We start from the raw sequence: 20137 nt of genomic DNA on the forward strand, positions 1-20137 counted from the left end.
TCATAGTGGTTATCTTCTCCTCATCTTGGTGTCGTGTAGCTTGTTCGGCTTTTAATTGAGCCGATGCCTTTTCGGGAGCAACATTACTATGACAGGCCTGCTCCTTGGCCCAGGCCAGCTCCGCTCGAAGAACTTCAACGGCGTTAACACCATCTGCAGCCATGCATATCCCAGCATCTAAATCTCAGCATCATTCGTATACCACAAAATTGTATGAGGATTGCCCCGAATACATACCTTGCGACTCGTCAAGACGCACATTGATTAAAGCAAGATCATCCCCTGCAACATCAAGCTTCCGCTGCAACTCAGCAATTTCCATAGTCCGGGAACCGGCCAAGGCGAAAGCAGCCTGTGTTCAAAGTTGGTCAGGTTAGTCCTCAAACGATCCTTTTCGATCCTCCGTTTAGCTTCCCAGCGGAAGCCAACCCGAGTATGAGGGGCTATTACCTATACACAGGCGCATCTTTGCAAAGGAAACATAGATGAAAACATTATGTCACAAACCTCAAAGCCCTTCAGTAGGCTCATGAACGCTTCATTTAATCCGCTCCTCGCGGACAAAATCTTTTCAATCACTGTACCCATCAAGGTACATTGTTCCCCCGAGACACATGCTTTCCGCAACATGTCCCGCAACATATCCGGAGTCCCGGGGTCTTCGGAAGCTGCTCCAAAAGCACAATCATCCTTTGAAGGAATCCGCTCACCCATCTCCAAAATTACTGTCGGCTGTGAACCAGACAGTCCGGGGCCTTTGTTATCATTAGCCCCGGAATCCCGGATGGTCGGAGGTCCACCTTTGGGTACTGCCTCTTTTGTCCCCAGGTCTAAATGGACCCTCCGTGATGACACTTCAGAGTCATCCGCCTTATTGGGCGAGGAGGTCAGAGGAGGCATCTCGCTCTCCATCATCTCTCGGAGGAGGCTCCCCGAAGAAGAGGATCGCCCAGAAAAATTCTGTGCCGACCTGTAAAAATGCATAAATGCGTTACGTGTATCTTCGGTAACAATAGCGGAGCGGGACGCTATGAAAGTACTCCGGATTCTCTTACGGTTTGGCCGAGGGCTTTTCCCCCTGTTGGAGCTGCTCGACAGCGTCGCTTTCCAAACCTAAGCCGATCGACGGTGACATCTTGCCCTTCTTGGAAGACCGCCCCTACCAATCTTCGGAGGCGGCCCTTTTCCTTCGATTTGGAGAAGGGATGCTGGGTCCTTTTCCGCCACTGTCTTCGGGCGAGGAAAGTTCGATTGCTCCGGACTCAGTGTCCTACTTACCGCCGGAACCAAGGTCATCTTGGGTCTTCTCGCCCTCCCCTGCTGGTGCCTGGTATGGCGCCGAGGTCGGCATCCTCGTTAACACGGGAGTAGCTGAGTCTTCGGGAAGGGGAGCCGGACACCTAATCAGTTCCACCTTCTTTATCCAGCCCTGAAAAAGGATGATACTGTTGGTATCTTGCCACTGGGTATCTGACTATAAGGTATTCGGTAAACAGGTACTTACTGGGGTATCCGGATGGTTACAGTCTAGGCCAACATCTTCGGTGGTGTCCGGCCATTACCTTCGTTTCCCGAAGAATAATCTCCACATTCCTTCGTGCGTTGTGCCGAAGAAGTTCGGAAGAGTCCGCGGCCCTTCTGGATTGAACTCCCACAGGCGGAGAGGCTGTCGCTGGCACGGCAGGATCCGACGAACTAGCATTACTTGAACGATGTTGGCTATGTCGATGTCCCTCTCAATGAGGCTTTGGATGTGACTTTGCAGAGTTCGCACATCATTCGTTGATCCCCAATCCAGCCCCTTGTTAATCCATGATGCAAGAAGAATTGGGGGGCTGGATCGGAATGCGAGCGTAGTTGCCCACTTGGAGCTGTGGGGCTCGGTGATATAGAACCACCTTTGCTGCCATCGATCGGAAGATTTGGCGAAGGATCCTTTCAGCCAAACGGCGCTAGCAAGCTTGCTCACTGTAGCACCGCCGCACTCGGCCTGCTCCCCCTCTACCACTTGCGGCATCACATTGAAGGTCTTGAGCCACAAGACGAAGTGCGGAGGAGTTCAGAGGAAGGCTTCGCTGAAAGTGCGTTATATCGACTATAGGGGGGGTGAATAGGCAATTTTTATGAAAGTCTTCAAAACGTGAAAGTTATGAAGACAAACGACCGAAATAAACCTATTACCCTGCAGCGGAAGGTAGACTACACTAGGCAAGCCATAGTCAAGTATTCAATAGAGTGAAAGCACAATGACTAAGAGCAGAAATGTAGTAAGGATCAAGTAGGAAGAAATTATGAAGCTAAACAGAACACGCAGTCACTTAGTGAAGATAAAAGATAGTGCAATCATACAATGTCTTCACAAGGAGTAACAATACGTAAAGAGAAGGGAAGGATGAAACCAGTGACTTGTTGAAGATAATGATGTGTTGGACTAGTTCCAGTTGCTGTGACAACTGTACGTCTGGTTAGGGTGGCTAGGTATTTAAACCTGAGGACACACAGTCCCGGACACCCAGTCCTGAACACGCAGCTCAGGACACCCAGTCCTCACCGTATTTCCCTTGAGAAAAGGTCACACAGACCTCGCCCAATCACTCTGGTAAGTCTTCAAGATAGACTCCCAAACCTTCACAGACTTCATTCACCGGCGATCCAAAATGTCTCTTGGATGCTCAGAACGCGACGCCTAACCGGCTGGAGGATGCACAGTCCTCAAGTGTAATAAGTCTTCAGATCACACAGACAAGAAGACTTAAGTGATGCCTAATTCTCTTTGGCTCTGGGTGGTTAGGGCTTTATCCTCGCAAGGAATTCTCTCTCAAATGCTTCGAGGTGGGTTGCTCTCAAACGACAGAAGCCGTACACTAACTCTGAGCAGCCAACCGTTTATGGTTGTAGGGGGTGGGCTATTTATAGCCACAAGGCAACCCGACCTGATTTGTCCGAAATGACCCTGGGTCACTAAGGAACTGACACGTGTTCCAACGGTCAGATTTCAAACTCACACGGCAACTTTACTTGGGCTGCAAGCAAAGCTGACTTGTCCGACTCTAGACAAGATTCGCTCTCATAGTCTTCACTCGAAGACATAGGTTTTGGTTAGGCATCACTTCAGTCATTCTGACTGGTTCTCTTGGACCCCACTTAACAGTATGGTGGTTCCTATGACTCAACAAAGAAGAAAAAGAACTACGAAAGATCTAAGTCTTCGAGCTCCATATGCTTCATGTGATGTCTTCTCTTGTCATAGTCTTCGATGTGAATATCTTCATATACCACCTTTGACTTCAATGTCTTCATACATTTTTAGGGGTCATCTCTGGTAGGAAAACCGAATCAATGAGGGACTTCTACCTGTGTTATCCTACAATTCTTACAAACACATTAGTCCCTCAACTAAGTTTGTCGTCGATACTCCAAAACCAACTAGGGGTGGCACTAGATGCACTTACAATCTCCCCCTTTTTGGTGATTTATGACAAACTAGTTGGAGTTTTCAACGGGGAATATAATATGTGAAATTGTAAAGGATAAGGAATTGTCTTCATAAGTTGCAAGGGCTCCCCCTGAAGATGTGCATATAAGTAATTTGCTTTTGGAATGCAAATGCACATGGCAGGTTGTGCTTGTGGAGATCCTCTTCAACTTATGATGACAATCCACTATGCATGTGAAGGTATGTGAAGATAATGATATGCATAATGGAAAATGGACGTCTGTAAAATGATCTAAGTGCGGAATTTATCGTCGCATCACAAGGTGGCAAATAAGTAGCAGACGACCATCAAGTTTTAAGTGTTACAACTCAAAGAACCAAATGTATCAAAACGAGAGTTGTAAACACGAAGCAAAATATAAAGCACCCGCCCATATGGACCCGCTTGAAGACTATCAAACTCGTATGCTTCTCCCCCTTTTGTTAGTAAGGACCAAAAAGGTTCGAAGACATAGAGCATCTACTCGTTCCCATGAAGAGTAGGTGATGCAGCAGGGTCGTCGGTGGTGTTTGATGGTGCAGAAGAGCTTGGAGCAGTGTCGAAGCGTGCTGAAGGAGGCGGCGGTGAAGTAGCATCATCGTCATCCTCGATCACTCTGGCATTTATAGTTGCATCAGAGGAAGAGAACTCGGAGTCTTCAAGAGATGGAGTTCGTCTCAGCACTGCCCTTCGAGGAGGTGTGGAGTCAAACTTGAAGCGCTCAGTGAAGCCATCCTCTTGAAGATCATCTTCAGAACACATCAGTGTCAGCCCTTTCCATGTGCGTCGAGAAGTTTCATGGGCAACAAAAGCATTCTTGGTGGCAAGATTGCGAATGTGATTAACATCCACCAAGAGGCTTTGCATTTGACGCTTCAGCCAGTCATGATGCCTATCCTGTTTCTGATGAAGAGACACAAGAAGCTCTCGGTCATTGAGAACACGAGTGCACTTCTTGGGTCGTGGAGCAGTTGTACTGTCAGTGGCTTCAGTGAGAGCAGGATGCGGTGCACGTGTAGTGCCAGCCAAAGGATACACACGAGCGACTGCTTCAACTCCTTCAATGTTCTGACAAAAACTCTGATGCTCTACATTCTGAAGACTTAGGGGTTCCTTGGCAGGCTCAGGATAGATGGCTTCAATCGACATATCCACATCAGGCAGAAAAATCCGATGATTGCGAGCAGATGGCTGATATGAGATAGTGGAGTGAAGTTTGATCAGCCGCATGACCCATGGGGCGTAGAACTTCAAGCCAAACAGATCAGAGCCTGATGCAGCAAGTTGGCGAATGAAGAAGTCCTGTGCATTGAAGCATTTTCCATGAAGAATATAGAAGACCAAAGTCTTCATTGCACCTTCAAGCTTGGCATGTGGAGAGTGCCCTTTGATGGGCCAAAGAGTTCGCTTTATGATGTGATAAATAGTCCTTGGCAGATACTCTAGGTCTTCAACAAATAACTCTTTGGGATATGCAGCATCTTGGGGTAATGGCTTCATCATACTGAGCATCTAACTCATGTTAGGTTCAGGCTTCTGAAAGATGCTCTCCACAGCTTCACTGTGAAGTTGACAGCCAGATTCGTAGAGATCTCCGGGAGTGGGCAGACCAGTGAGCTCAATGATGTCAAAGGCTTTGGCTTCGTGATGAACGTTTCCTATCATCCACTCCAGGACCCAAGTCTTCAGATCTCTGTTATACCCGCGGATGTGAAGTGTGGCATAGAATTGGAGCAGCAACTCTTCATTCCAATGCTCTTGGTCAGTGACGAATGGCGGCAATCCAACTTCTTTGAAGCAATCCAGAGCTTCTTCCAGACAAGACAGACCAGCTATAGCTTCAATGTCAAGACGCTTGTGGGGGAAGATGTGACCTTGATTGTATAGAATGCAGGAGTAATAGCTGCGCTGCGGATAGCTCCAGAACCGATCAGATGATATCCTTTCCCTTGAGTAGGGGTTCCTGGAGCTATTGAAGAATGTGTTGTCTGCTCTGAAGCCATTGATATTGAAGGATCCAGGTGCTGATGCAGGACCTGGGAACCTGGGCAATCTTGGGATTGGCTTCTGTACCTGAGGCATGTGCTCAACATGATAGTCGAACTGGGGACCAGCAGCAGGTGCAGGAACAGAAGTAGTGGGATCAGTGGCTTCGCTGACTTCTGATGCTTTTGTTGGGGAGGGCTCCACATTAGCTTCAGCCATGACAGCGTCAGTGGCTTCATTGGTGGTGGTGGTGGCAGCCTCAAGATTTTCAACCTCCACTTGATGAGCTGGAGGGTCGGTCACAATCACGTTCTCCTCGAGAACCGCTTCTTGGTGGGACAGGGGAGTAGCAGCTTGTGGGACTTCTTCTTCATCGGCTGATGCAGCCGGAATGTCTTCAGCAGTTTCAGCTTCAGACGCAGAGACTGGAGGCCTAGGTCCTTTGCGAAGCCTGCGCAACGCAGGCGATGCCTGTGTAGTTGGAGTTGGCTGGGCCTCAAAGTCTTCTTCCTCTTGTGGGTGATCAGCCCATGAAGCATCCTGAGCGATTGGCGTTAGAGGACAACCAATGCTGATGAGTTCGCTGTTCTCGAGCTGAGGAAGGACTGCATCATCTTCTACATGGTCAGGTTGACCAATGTCTTTAGCAGCGATGGGATCAGCTGCTGGAAAGTCTTCACCTTCATGAGCCTCTGCGAAAGCAGGCTCATGGATTGTCAGTTGGCGCTCAGCGTCAGGACGAACCATGGAAATGGGTTCAACTATCAAAGGCTCTGTGGGAGCAGCCCGATCTTTCTTGGTCTTCCTCTTCTTCTTGGAGGGTGCAGTAGGAGAGGCTTCAGGATGTTTCCTCTTCCTGGCTTCAGCCTCAGCAGTCCTCGTCTTCTTGAGCTCTGAAGCGGTTGACCGACTTTTTGGCTTCGAGCCAGTCATTCTAGTTGGGAAGACAATGGGATCTGCTTCCTGCCTTGGTGCGTCAGGTTCAGCCATAGCGGGCTTCTTCATCTTCTTTGCTGCCATCCTGGGGTCGATGCCAGGATGCCCAAGGGCCTTGCGCTTCTCAGCCTCATTGTAGGCATGCACACATTTGTCAGCCAGAACCTTCATGCGCTCACGAGAACCTTGAGCTTCTGCACGTTTCTTGAGAAAGGCTTCCTTGAGCTCGTGCAGCATAATCTTGAAGTTCTTCACCTCTTGCACGCTGAGCTTGGCCATATGCTTCTTGAACTGAGCCTTTTCATAGTCAATCTTTTGCTTCAGTTCAACAATGCGCTGGGCGATAGCTAACTCTGAAGCAATGGTGCCATGGAAGGCGACACTGAGGCCAATGGGTAGTTGCAGATCTTCGAAGCTGATGTTTGGCGTGTCAAACCATTCATCAATGAAGTTGTGGATGATTGTTACATCAAAGAGAGGCAGATCATTGAAGATTTCTGCTTCTTCTTTGCTCTTGATGAGTTGCTCAAGAGCGTCATCTGCAAGATCTTCATCACTTGACAGATCAATGGCATCATTGCGCAGAATGGCAGCAGCTGTTAGCTCTTGGCCGGTTTGTGGCAGAGGCATCTTGACCTTCTAGGGCTTGGAGATGCGTGACAAATCTTCAGACTGCACACTGTCTTCAGGAGGTGCAGTTGCCAGTGGCTTCGCTCATGAGAGTTTTGGAGCAGAGGCAGGCTTTGAAGCTTTTGGCTGCTTCTTTGGCTTCGGTGCTGCAGGCGCTTCATCTGATTCAGCGTCATCTGCAGGCTCATTCACGGCTGTCCCTTGAACCAAGATATGGGTGATGAGACCTTCAAGGTTGTAGAAAGGACCGACGACATTGGGTTCTGCATCACGTGTGTCGTCAGCCCTTGGAGCAGAAGGACCGGGGTTGAAGTCTAGTCCCAATGCCTTTTTGCTCTGCTTTGCTGAGTTCTGGGCAAACTGGAAGTTGCGCTTGAACACAATGTTGTCACGACACCATAGCAGGGACGATGGGTCAGCATCCGCAGGTTGTGGTCCACGGACCATGCAGGGATAGAAGCCTTGTTCAATGGCTTCATCTCTGGTCCTGGGTTGAAGATTTTTTAGAGGATGTCTCCCCATGGTCGCTTGATGGCATTCTTTTCAGCATATTCCTTGGTCACAAATCTGTACTTGAACCACTGTTCTGCCCAATAGCGTCGAATCCATTGGATTCGTGTCTTGCGCTGATTGTAATCCTCTTCAGGATCTGTCTTGTACAGCTCTGAGAGGTCATCGGGCAGATCTCTTGATGTTTCTCCTCGACGCTTTCTGCCACCCTTCCTTGCTGATTTTTCTGAAGCCATGAACCTTAATCTGAAAGGTTTCAATACGTTCAGAGGCTTCAAAGGTTTTCGCTTGCTGGACAAACAGGAACTGGCTTCGGGAGAATTTATGTGATGCTGTAAGAATTCTGCAAAATGAATGCAGACTATGAGAACCAAGGGATTCTCCCACGGACATGTACTTGTGACAGCATTAAGGTGCGAGGGAAGGGGAAGAGGTCATATGCATTCTCAGAAGATTTTAAAGATAAATCAGTTTAGAAGACATTGACCTCATCGTGCGAAGACATTCACTCATAGATAAGGAGTTGGTTCCAGATTACCAATCCACAGATCAGTACAAGTGAGGAACCTAACTACTTTGTGAAGCATAAGTGAATATACTAGGCATGTTATGAGATGCAGTATGAAAGGGATCCTACTTGTGTGAATAGAAGCTGCTTGTGGTAGAAAGTGATAAAGCTATAGGATCAAAGGGGGCCGTAAAAAGGAGGTTTTATTTACCACACGAAGAACTGCTAGACGGAGTGGAAGAGGAGACCGAGCAGTTCGATCTTCCGTGCCCTAACTTGGCGACGGAGGACACCTATGGCAACGGCGGAGAGGACGATGTCCGCGGTCGGCGTGAAGACGGCGTCGGAGAGGTTGCGGCAGCGAAGCGCTTCGTCGCCGGCGTCGTCGAGTGCTAGCAGTGGTGCTAGGGGTCGTGCGAGAGTGGAAGAAGAGATAATGACTGTGGTGAGGCGTGTATTTATAGGTACAGGGGCGGCACTGCATTATTACACAGGTGCCCCTAGCAATTCACATCTGATGGGCACGTGGCCGTCATGTAGCATATCGGGGGTTGTTCCACATCCCATGCACGCCTGGATTGTCGGGTGGTCGTTCCCACTTCTCCGGGTTTCAGGTGAAGGAATGAGCATTGAAAACGGACTTAATGGTTGTCTCTGTATCTTCTGCTGACAAGGACGCAGAGAAGACATTCGACAGTTTCAATAGAATGCATATGATTTGGAGAGATAGAGTTTGAGATAGAAAGCATAGAGAGGTTAGGGTCCGATCACATTCACTTAGTTCAAAAGATTCAACAAGAAGACATAGCTTTCAGTGAATGCTGCAGAGGACAGAACACTAGTATATGTATATATATAATCAACATAGTGAAGATAATCATGAAGACATGTTGAGATTGAAGCCAAACCAAATGTGAAGACATAGCTAATGTAACACCATGAGTGAAGCACTTCAAACAGAAAGTTTGGTGGTGGCTTTACCCACCGTATAGGAAGTATTAGACCCAGACACGGCGCACAATTATCGTGGCGCTCCGAAGTCAAATTCCACATTAATGTATTCACACTTAGAATGTATATCTTCATTGATTGAAGATATACTTTTCTTCGTGTGTTGCACATCTAAGTCATCAATATGCATAAGTGTTAGGATGTGTGCCTAATCACAGGACATTTGAGGATTCCAAGATATTTAGCTCACACCGTAATTTGCAAAATCTTTCTCATCCAAGGGCTTGGTGAAGATATCTGCCAATTGCTCTTCAGTGTTGACGTGTATGATATCAATATCTTCCTTCACAACATGATCTCTGAGAAACTGATGACGAATTTCAATGTGCTTTGTCTTCGAGTGCTGAACTGGGTTGTTGACAATCTTGATGGCGCTTTCGTTGTCACAGTAGAGTGGCACTTGCTTCAGATGAATGCCATAGTCCTTGAGTGTTTGCTTCATCCACAGAAGCTGAGCGCAGCAAGATCCAGCAGCAATGTATTCAGATTCAGCAGTGGAGAGAGATACACAGTTCTGCTTCTTTGAAGACCAACATACAAGTGATCGTCCTAGAAAATGACATGTGCCTGATGTAGACTTGTGATCCACCTTGTCACCAGCATAATCAGCATCCGAGAATCCAACCAGATCAAACTCTGAGCCCTTTGGATACCATAATCCTTGAGTTGGGGTGTGAGCCAAATATCGAAGAATTCTCTTCACAGCTAAGTGATGTGACTCCTTTGGTGCCGCTTGGAATCGAGCACACATGCAAACACTAAGCATAATATCTGGCCTAGATGCACATAGATAAAGTAAAGAACCAATCATGGAGCGGTATACCTTTTGATCGAACTCTTTACCATTGTCGTCGGGACCCAGATGATGTTTGGCTGGCATTGGCGTCGTATAGCCTTTGCAGTCTTGCATACCAAACTTCTTCAGGCAATCTTTGAGATACTTCTCTTGAGATATGAAGATGCCGTTGTGTTGCTATCGTATTTGGAGACCGAGGAAGAACTTCAGCTCTCCCATCATGGACATCTGATATTGCTCTTGCATCATATATCCAAACTCTTCACTGTACTTCTGATTGGTGCAGCCGAAGATAATGTCATCCACATATATTTGGCACACAAACAGTTCACCATCATATGTCTTCGTGAAGAGAGTTGGGTCGAGGGAACCAGGTATGAATCCTTTGCTCTTCAGGAAGTATTTGAGTGTGTCATACCAAGCCCGAGGGGCTTGTTTGAGGCCATACAGTGCCTTGTTGAGCTTGTATACCATGTCAGGATGTTTTGGATCTTCAAAGCCAGGCGGTTGTGCAACATACACTTCTTCTTCAATCTTGCCATTGAGAAAAGCACTCTTCACATCCATTTGATATAGAAGTATGTTATGATGATTTGCATAGGCCAGCAGTATGCGTATGGCTTCAAGTCGAGCCACAGGACCAAATGTTTCATCGAAGTCAATGCCTTCCACTTGAGTATATCCTTGAGCAACGAGGCGAGCTTTGTTTCTGACAACTTGACCATGCTCATCTTGCTTGTTGCGGTATATCCATTTGGTGCCAATTATATTGTGCTTCTGAGGATCAGGACGCTTAACCAGTTCTCATACATTATTCAGCTCAAACTGTTGAAGCACTTCTTGCATAGCTTGAATCCATTCAGGTTCCATGAAGGCTTCTTCAACTTTCTTGGGTTCTGTTATTGAGACGAATGCAAAATGCCCACAGAAATTTGCTAGCTGAGTCACCCTTGAACGAGTAAGCGGACCAGGTGCATTGATGCTATCAATTATTCTCTCAATCTGCACTTCATTGGCAACACGGGGATGTACAGGGTGAAGATTTTGCTCTTGCTGATCATTGTCATTGTTAGTGGGATTGTCTTCAGACTGAGCATTGTCTTTAGGTTGATCAGGTGCAGAGATGATAAGTTCCTCTTCAGGTTGAGCTTCAGAGGGTATGATTTCTCCAGTTCCCATTAGCTTGATTGATTCGCTGGATGGAACTTCATCTAGCACATTTGGCAGGTGCTCTCTTTGTGAACCGTTAGTCTCATCAAATCTCACATCCACTGTTTCAACCACTTTATAGAGAAAGAGATTGAAGACTCTGTAGGAGTGCGAATCCTTTCCATATCCAAGCATAAAACCCTCATGTGCTTTTGGTGCAAATTTTGAAGTGTGATGTGGATCCTTGATCCAGCACTTGGCACCAAATACTCTAAAGTAACTGACATTTGGCTTCTTGCCAGTAAGGAGCTCATAAGATGTCTTGTTCAGAAGCTTGTGAAGATAAACACGATTGATTGTATGGCATGCAGTATCAATGGCTTCAGGCCAGAATTTTCTTGGGGTCTTGTATTCATCTAGCATCGTTCTAGCCATCTCAATGAGTGTTCTGTTCTTGTGTTCGACGACGCCATTCTACATATACTAGTTTGAGATAGAAAGCATAGAGAGGTTAGGGTCCGATCACATTCACTTAGTTCAAAAGATTCAACAAGAAGACATAGCTTTCAGTGAATGCTGCAGAGGACAGAACACTAGTATATGTATATATATAATCAACATAGTGAAGATAATCATGAAGACATGTTGAGATTGAAGCCAAACCAAATGTGAAGACATAGCTAATGTAACACCATGAGTGAAGCACTTCAAACAGAAAGTTTGGTGGTGGCTTTACCCACCGTATAGGAAGTATTAGACCCAGACACGGCGCACAATTATCGTGGCGCTCCGAAGTCAAATTCCACATTAATGTATTCACACTTAGAATGTATATCTTCATTGATTGAAGATATACTTTTCTTCGTGTGTTGCACATCTAAGTCATCAATATGCATAAGTGTTAGGATGTGTGCCTAATCACAGGACATTTGAGGATTCCAAGATATTTAGCTCACACCGTAACTTGCAAAATCTCTTCTCATCCAAGGGCTTGGTGAAGATATCTGCCAATTGCTCTTCAGTGTTGACGTGTATGATATCAATATCTTCCTTCACAACATGATCTCTGAGAAAGTGATGACGAATTTCAATGTGCTTTGTCTTCGAGTGCTGAACTGGGTTGTTGGCAATCTTGATGGCGCTTTCGTTGTTCGCAGTAGAGTGGCACTTGCTTCAGATGAATGCCATAGTCCTTGAGTGTTTGCTTCATCCACAGAAGCTGAGCGCAGCAAGATCCAGCAGCAATGTATTCAGATTCAGCAGTGGAGAGAGATACACAGTTCTGCTTCTTTGAATACCAACATACAAGTGATCGTCCCAGAAAATGACATGTGCCTGATGTAGACTTGCGATCCACCTTGTCACCAGCATAATTAGCATCCGAGAATCCAACCATATCAAACTCTGAGCCCTTTGGATACCATGATCCTAGAGTTGGGGTGTGAGCCAAATATCGAAGAATTCGCTTCACAGCTAAGTGATGCGACTCCTTTGGTGCCGCTTGGAATCGAGCACACATGCAAACACTAAGCATAATATCTGGCCTAGATGCACATAGATAAAGTAAAGAACCAATCATGGAGCGGTATACCTTTTGATCGAACTCTTTACCATTGTCGTCGGGACCCAGATGATGTTTGGCTGGCATTGGCGTCGTGAAGCCTTTGCAGTCTTGCATACCGAACTTCTTCAGGCAATCTTTGAGATATTTCTCTTGAGATATGAAGATGCCGTTGTGTTGCTGTCGTATTTGAAGACCGAGGAAGAACTTTAGCTCTCCCATCATGGACATCTGATATTGCTCTTAAATCATATATCCAAACTTTTCACTGTACTTCTGATTGGTGCAGCCGAAGATAATGTCATCCACATATATTTGGCACACAAACAGTTCACCATCATATGTCTTTGTGAAGAGAGTGGGGTCGAGGGAACTAGGTATGAAGCCTTTGCTCTTCAGGAAGTATTTGAGTGTGTCATACCAAGCCCGAGGGGCTTGTTTGAGGCCATACAGTGCCTTGTTGAGCTTGTATACCATGTCAGGATGTTTTGGATCTTCAAAGCCAGGCGGTTGTGCACCATACACTTCTTCTTCAATCTTGCCATTGAGAAAAGCACTCTTCACATCCATTTGATATAGAAGTATGTTATGATGATTTGCATAGGCCAGCAGTATGCGTATGGCTTCAAGTCGAGCCACAGGAGCAAATGTTTCATCAAAGTCAATGCCTTCCACTTGAGTATATCCTTGAGCAACGAGATGAGCTTTGTTTCTGACAACTTGACCATGCTCATCTTGCTTATTGCGATATATCCATTTGGTGCCTATTATATTGTGCTTGCGAGGATCAGGACGCTTAAACAATTCCCATACATTATTCAGATCAAACTGTTGAAGCTCTTCTTGCATAGCTTGAATCCATTCACGTTCCATGAAGGCTTCTTCAACTTTCTTGGGTTCTGTTATTGAGACGAATGCAAAGTGCCCACAGAAATTTGCCAGCTGAGTAGCCCTTGAATGAGTAAGTGGACAAGGTGCATTGATGCTATCAATTATTCTCTGAATCTGCACTTCATTGGCTACACGAGGATGTACAGGGCGAAGATTTTGCTCTTGCTGATCATTGTCATTGTTAGTGGGATTGTCTTCAGGCTGAGCATTGTCTTCAGGTTGATCAGGTGCGGAGATGATAAGTTCCTCTTCAGGTTGAGCTTCAGAGGGTATGATTTCTCCAGTTCCCATTAGCTTGATTGATTCGCTGGATGGAACTTCATCTAGCACATTTGGCAGGTGCTCTCTTTGTGAACCGTTAGTCTCATCAAATCGCCACATCCACTTGTTTCAACCACTTTATAGAGAAAGAGATTGAAGACTCTGTAGGAGTGCGAATCCTTTCCATATCCAAGCATAAAACCCTCATGTGCTTTTGGTGCAAATTTTGAAGTGTGATGTGGATCCTTGATCCAGCACCTGGCACCAAATACTCTAAAGTAACTGACATTTGGCTTCTTGCCAGTAAGGAGCTCATAAGATGTCTTGTTCAGAAGCTTGTGAAGATAAACACGATTGATTGTATGGCATGCAGTATCAATGGCTTCAGGCCAGAATTTTCTTGGGGTCTTGTATTCATCTAGCATCGTTCTAGCCATCTCAATGAGTGTTCTGTTCTTGTGTTCGACGACGCCATTCTACTGTGGCGTGTACGGGGCCGAGAATTCATGTGTGATGCCCAAGGTATCAAGATATGTATCAAGGCTAGTGTTCTTGAATTCAGTGCCATTGTCACTTCTGATGTGCTTTATCTTGGCGCCATAATTGTTCATAGCTCGATTGGCGAAGCGTCTGAAGACATCCTGCACTTCAGTCTTGTAAAGGATTATGTGCACCCAAGTATATCTAGAATAATCATCAACAATAACAAAGCCATAGAGGCAAGCAGTAGTAGTAAGAGTTGAGTAATGAGTGGGACCGAAAAGATCCATGTGGAGCAGTTTGAAGGGTCGAGTGGTTGTCATGATTGTCTTCGAGGGATGTTTGGCCCTCGTCATCTTCCCTGCTTCACAGGCACCGCATAAGTGATCTTTCTTAAACTTGATGCCCTCGATGCCTATGACATGCTTCTTCTTTGCAAGGGTGTGGAGGTTCCTCATGCCAGCATGCCCTAGCCTCCGATGCCAGAGCCAGCATTCTGAAGCCTTTGCTAGAAGACATACGGCAAGCTGTGGTCCTGCCGAAAAATCTACCACGTACAAATCATATTTCCGATACCCTTCAAACACCAGAGACTTGTCAGATTCCATTAGTACAAGGCAACGATATTTTCCAAATATTACGATCATGTTCAAATCGCAAAGCATTGAGACAGACATTAAGTTGAAGCCAAGGGATTCAACAAGCATGACTTTATCCATGTGTTGATCCTTTGAGATTGCAACTCTACCTAGACCCAATACCTTACTTTTACCAGTGTCAGCAAATGTGATGTGACTCTTGTCGGATGGACGTAAGGTTGAGTCCATAAGAAGGCGTCTTTTGCCAGTCATGTGGTTGGTACACCCACTATCAATAATCCATTCTGAAGACGCTGGTGTCGTACCCTACAGTGCAGTTAGGGGGATAGGCTTCACGAAGAGAATTGTGAAGCAAAAACATTTGACGAGCCAGTGGGTTATGAAAGCTTAGATCCAGATTAGGACTGATAGGGAGAGTAGCAAGCGATTCAGGAACGAAGTACATAGTAAGACCATTCGGGCATTTGATCTTGCACCCTACAAGATATTTAAGGTCCCCAGCAATAGCGTCAGACGATTTTGGTTTTTGCTGGAGACCTTTCCCTACAAAAGAGAGTTAAGCTTTCTTAGCCACCCACATCTTCAAGGGTGGCTTAGAAGCAATAAGTCTAAGTGCAGCGTCTGAGAATTTTGGCTTTGAAGCCCTAGCAAAAAGTCTTGCAGGCGGACAATAGTACTCATAAGAATAAGCAGAATAGTTCTTGGTCTTATGAACATGGCGGTTTGATGAACCGTGCTCATATTCATAGGCCTGAGTACGGTTTCCCTACAAAACATTTGCGTTAGTGCGACTCAGGTGAGTCCTCTGTCTGTATGAAGCCTTTGGACCGTATGAAGTCTGTGGTCTGAGGTTTGTCTTCTTCACGTGTGGTGTCATGATGACATTCACAGGAAGATTCTCCAGACACTTTTTCGGAACCCAGATCTTCTTCATAGGCGGTCCATTCCTGCAGTTAGTACCAATGTACCTGGCAAACACTTCACCATTTTGATTCTTAAACAGTTTATAGTTTGCATCAAAGGATTCATCAATGACAATGGGATTTGCACAAGAGAAGCCAGATAGATTGGATAGATCTGCTGAAGATTCCTTTGCAGCAACCCATGTGGTTTTGGGGTACTGCTCAGGTTTCCAGTAAGAGCCATCAGCATTCATTTTCCTTACGAACCCAACACCCTCTTTCCTCGGGTTTCGGTTCAAGATCTGCTTTTCGAGGACATCACATAGTGTCTGATGCCCTTTAAGACTTCTGTACATCCCTGTTTCAAGCAATGTCTTCAACCTAGCATTCTCATCAGCAATAGCAGTGGAATCCTCAGCAGAGGGGTTAGTTCCCACATCAACAGTTGAAGATATTGCAACAGTAGTAGCAGTAGAACATTCAGCAACAGTAGTAGCATTATCACGCTCAATGCACTTAAGACATGGTGGTTCAAATCCTTCCTGAGCGGAACTGATCTGTTTGGAGCGAAGTGACTCATTTTCCTTTTGAAGATCTTCATGAGCCGTTCTCAATTTCTCAAGATCTTGCTTCCTTCGAAAATAATCATAGGAAATCTTTTCATGAGTTGTTGAGAGCGTTTCATGACGACTTTCAAGTTCCTCATACTTAACGTGAAGATTTTTTATATCTTCAATTAAGGACTCAGAACGAGTCATTTCAGCGCCTAATAGATCATCGCTTTTGTCTAACAGTTTTTGAATATGTTCCATGGCTTTCTGTTGTTCAGTTGCAATTTTAGCAAGTGTTTTGTAGCTGGGTTTTGAACCACAATTAGAGTCATCGTCACTGGATGTTTGATAGTGAGTAGTGCGTGTGTTTACCTTGGCACCGCGTGCCATGAAGCAGTAGGTAGGAGCGGAGTAGTCCTTGTCATTTGCATCAGTGTTGGTGATGAGGTCATTGTCTTCAGTGTTGAAGATGGACTTGGCAACGTATGCTGTAGCCAGACTTGCGACGCCAGAATCGGACTCCTCCTCAGACTCCACCTCCGCCTCCTCAGAAGCGGACTCCTCCTCTGAATCCATTTCCTTGCCAACAAACGCACATGCCTTGCCAGATGAGCTCTTCCTGTGTGATGAAGACTTTGAAGAAGACTTGGAAGAGGACTTTGAGTATTTCTTCTTCTTGTCGTCAGAGTCATATTCCTTGCTCTTCTTCTTATTTTTGTTCTCATTGTCCCACTGCGGACACTCAGAGATGAAGTGGCCAGGTTTCTTGCACTTGTGACATGTTTTCTTCTTGTAGTCATGAGCAGAAGCTTCATCATTCCTTGAGCTTGATTGGGAAGACTTTCTGAAGCCTTTCTTCTTGGTGAATTTTTGGAACTTCTTGACAAGCATAGCAAGTTCCCTTCCAATGTCTTCAGGATCATCAGAACTGCTGTCAGATTCTTCTTCAGATGAGGAGACAGCTTTTGCCTTCAAGGCACGAGTTCGCCCATAGTTTGGACCGTAGATATATCTTTTCTCAGAAAGCTGAAACTCATGTGTGTTGAGCCTCTCAAGTATGTCAGATGGCTCGAGTGTCTTGAAATCAGGACGTTCTTGAATCATCAGGGCTAGGGTGTCAAACAAACTGTCAAGTGATCTCAGTAGTGTCTTGACGACTTCATGCTTGGTGATCTCAGTAGCGCCAAGGGCTTGAAGCTCATTCGTGATGTCAGTGAGTCGATCAAATGTGAGCTGGACATTCTCATTGTCATTTCTCTTGAAGCGGTTGAAAAGGTTGCGAAGGACACCGATTCTCTGATCTCTCTGGGTTGAGACGCCTTCGTTGACCTTGGAGAGCCAGTCCCAGACTAGCTTAGATGTTTCCAAAGCACTCACGCGGCCATATTGTCCTTTGGTCAGATGACCACAGATGATATTCTTGGCAGTAGAGTCTAGTTGAACGAACTTCTTGACGTCAGCAGCAGTGACACCTTCTCCAGCCTTGGGAACGCCGTTCTTGACGACATACCATAGGTCGACGTCAATGGCTTCAAGATGCATGCGCATCTTATTCTTCCAGTAGGGATATTCAGTTCCATCGAAGACAGGGCACGCAGCGGAGACTTTAATTATCCCTGCAGTCGACATAGCTAAAACTCCAGGTGGTTAAACCGAATCACACAGAACAAGGGAGTACCTTGCTCTGATACCAATTGAAAGTGCGTTATATCGACTAGAGGGGGGTGAATAGGTGATTTTTATGAAAGTCTTCAAAACGTGAAAGTTATGAAGACAAACGACCGAAATAAACCTATTGCCCTGCAGCGGAAGGTAGACTACAGTAGGCAAGCCATAGTCAAGTATTCAATAGAGTGAAAGCACAATGACTAAGAGCAGCAATGTAGTAAGGATCAAGTAGGAAGAAATTATGAAGCCAAACAGAACACGCAGTCACTCAGTGAAGATAAAAGATAGTGCAATCATACAATGTCTTCACAAGGAGTAACAGTACGTAAAGAGAAGGGAAGGAGGAAACCAGTGACTTCTTGAAGACAATGATGTGTTGGACCAGTTCCAGTTGCTGTGACAACTGTACGTCTGGTTAGGGCGGCTAGGTATTTAAACCTGAGGACACACAGTCCCGGACACCCAGTCCTGAACACGCAGCTCAGGACACCCAGTCCTCACCGTATTCCCCTTGAGCTAAGGTCACACAGACCTCGCCCAATCACTCTGGTAAGTCTTCAAGGTAGACTCCCAAACCTTCACAGACTTCGTTCACCGGCGATCCACGATGTCTCTTGGATGCTCAGAACGCGACGCCTAACCGGCTGGAGGATGCACAGTCCTCAAGTGTAATAAGTCTTCAGATCACACAGACAAGAAGACTTAAGTGATGCCTAATTCTCTTTGGCTCTGGGTGGTTAGGGATTTATCCTGGCAAGGAATTCTCTCTCAAATGCTTCGAGGTGGGTTGCTCTCAAACGACAGAAGCCGTACACTAACTCTAAGCAGCCAACCATTTATGGTTGTAGGGGGTGGGCTATTTATAGCCACAAGGCAACCCGACCTGATTTGTCCGAAATGACCCTAGGTCACTAAGGAACTGACATGTGTTCCAACGGTCAGATTTCAAACTCACACGGCAACTTTACTTGGGCTGCAAGCAAAGCTGACTTGTCCGACTCTGGACAAGATTCGCTCTCATAGTCTTCACTCGAAGACATAGGTTTTGGTTAGGCATCACTTCAGTCATTCTGACTGGTTCTCTTGGACCCCACTTAACAGTACGGTGGTTCCTATGACTCAACAAAGAAGAAAAAGAACTACGAAAGATCTAAGTCTTCGAGCTACATAGGCTTCATGTGATGTCTTCTCTTGTCATAGTCTTCGATGTGAATATCTTCATATACCACCTTTGACTTCAATGTCTTCATACATTTTTAGCGGTCATCTTTGGTAGGAAAACTGAATCAATGAGGGACTTCTACCTGTGTTATCCTGCAATTCTTACAAACACATTAGTCCCTCAACTAAGTTTGTCGTCAATACTCCAAAACCAACTAGGGGTGGCACTAGATGCACTTACATTCGCACATGACGATAAACGCCGAGATAAGAAGAATAGAGTCCGGGGCCAAATCGTGAAAGTCTAGCCCGTAATAGAACATGAGCCCTCGGACGAAGGTGTTAAGGGCAAACCCCAACCCGCGGAGGAAGTGGGACATGAACACGACCCTCTCGTGGGATTTGGGGGTGGGAATAACCTGCCCCTCGGTGGGAAGCCGATGATGGATTTCAGCGGTCAGGTACCTCGCCGCCCGAAGCTTTGCAATGTCTTCCTCCGCAATAGAAGAAGCTACCCACCGGCCTTAACGGCTAGATACGGACATGATTGGGGCTGGTGGCGACCGAAACCTGGGTGTTGGAACTCGGGGTAGCTGGGGTTGAGAAAGAGGCAAGCGTGGAAGAAAAAGACGGGTTTGTACCCCTATATAAAGGCTGCAAATATCAAATGTGTCAGGATCCCGATTCTAAGTCACACCGATCTAGCCTGTAACACCTCATATCACTTTGCGGCCTCACGCACGGTATTCCCACGGGTGTCGCCTTACCATGGCCCGGGACCGTTTGCGCCTTTTGGCGCACGTATATGATAGTGTCGCTAGCATCCATATGACAAAGAACCCGGGCCGACATGACTAGTCGCGAACCCAAAGCGGCACCAACCTATGGGAACAGGCATACATGAATCACATCGAGCATGTTGGTCAGCAATGTGTGAATCCGGGCTGTAGCACTGGGCTAACAGGACTCCGGGAACCCGGGCTGTAGCAGGCTAGGCAGGACTCCGGATGTCACCGCGTGACATTTCCCCGAAGGGAAAGACACAGGAACGAAGTGAAACA

This window comes from Triticum urartu, chromosome 6 (assembly GCF_003073215.2).
Source record: "Triticum urartu cultivar G1812 chromosome 6, Tu2.1, whole genome shotgun sequence".
NCBI classification, from domain to species: Eukaryota; Viridiplantae; Streptophyta; class Magnoliopsida; order Poales; family Poaceae; genus Triticum; species Triticum urartu.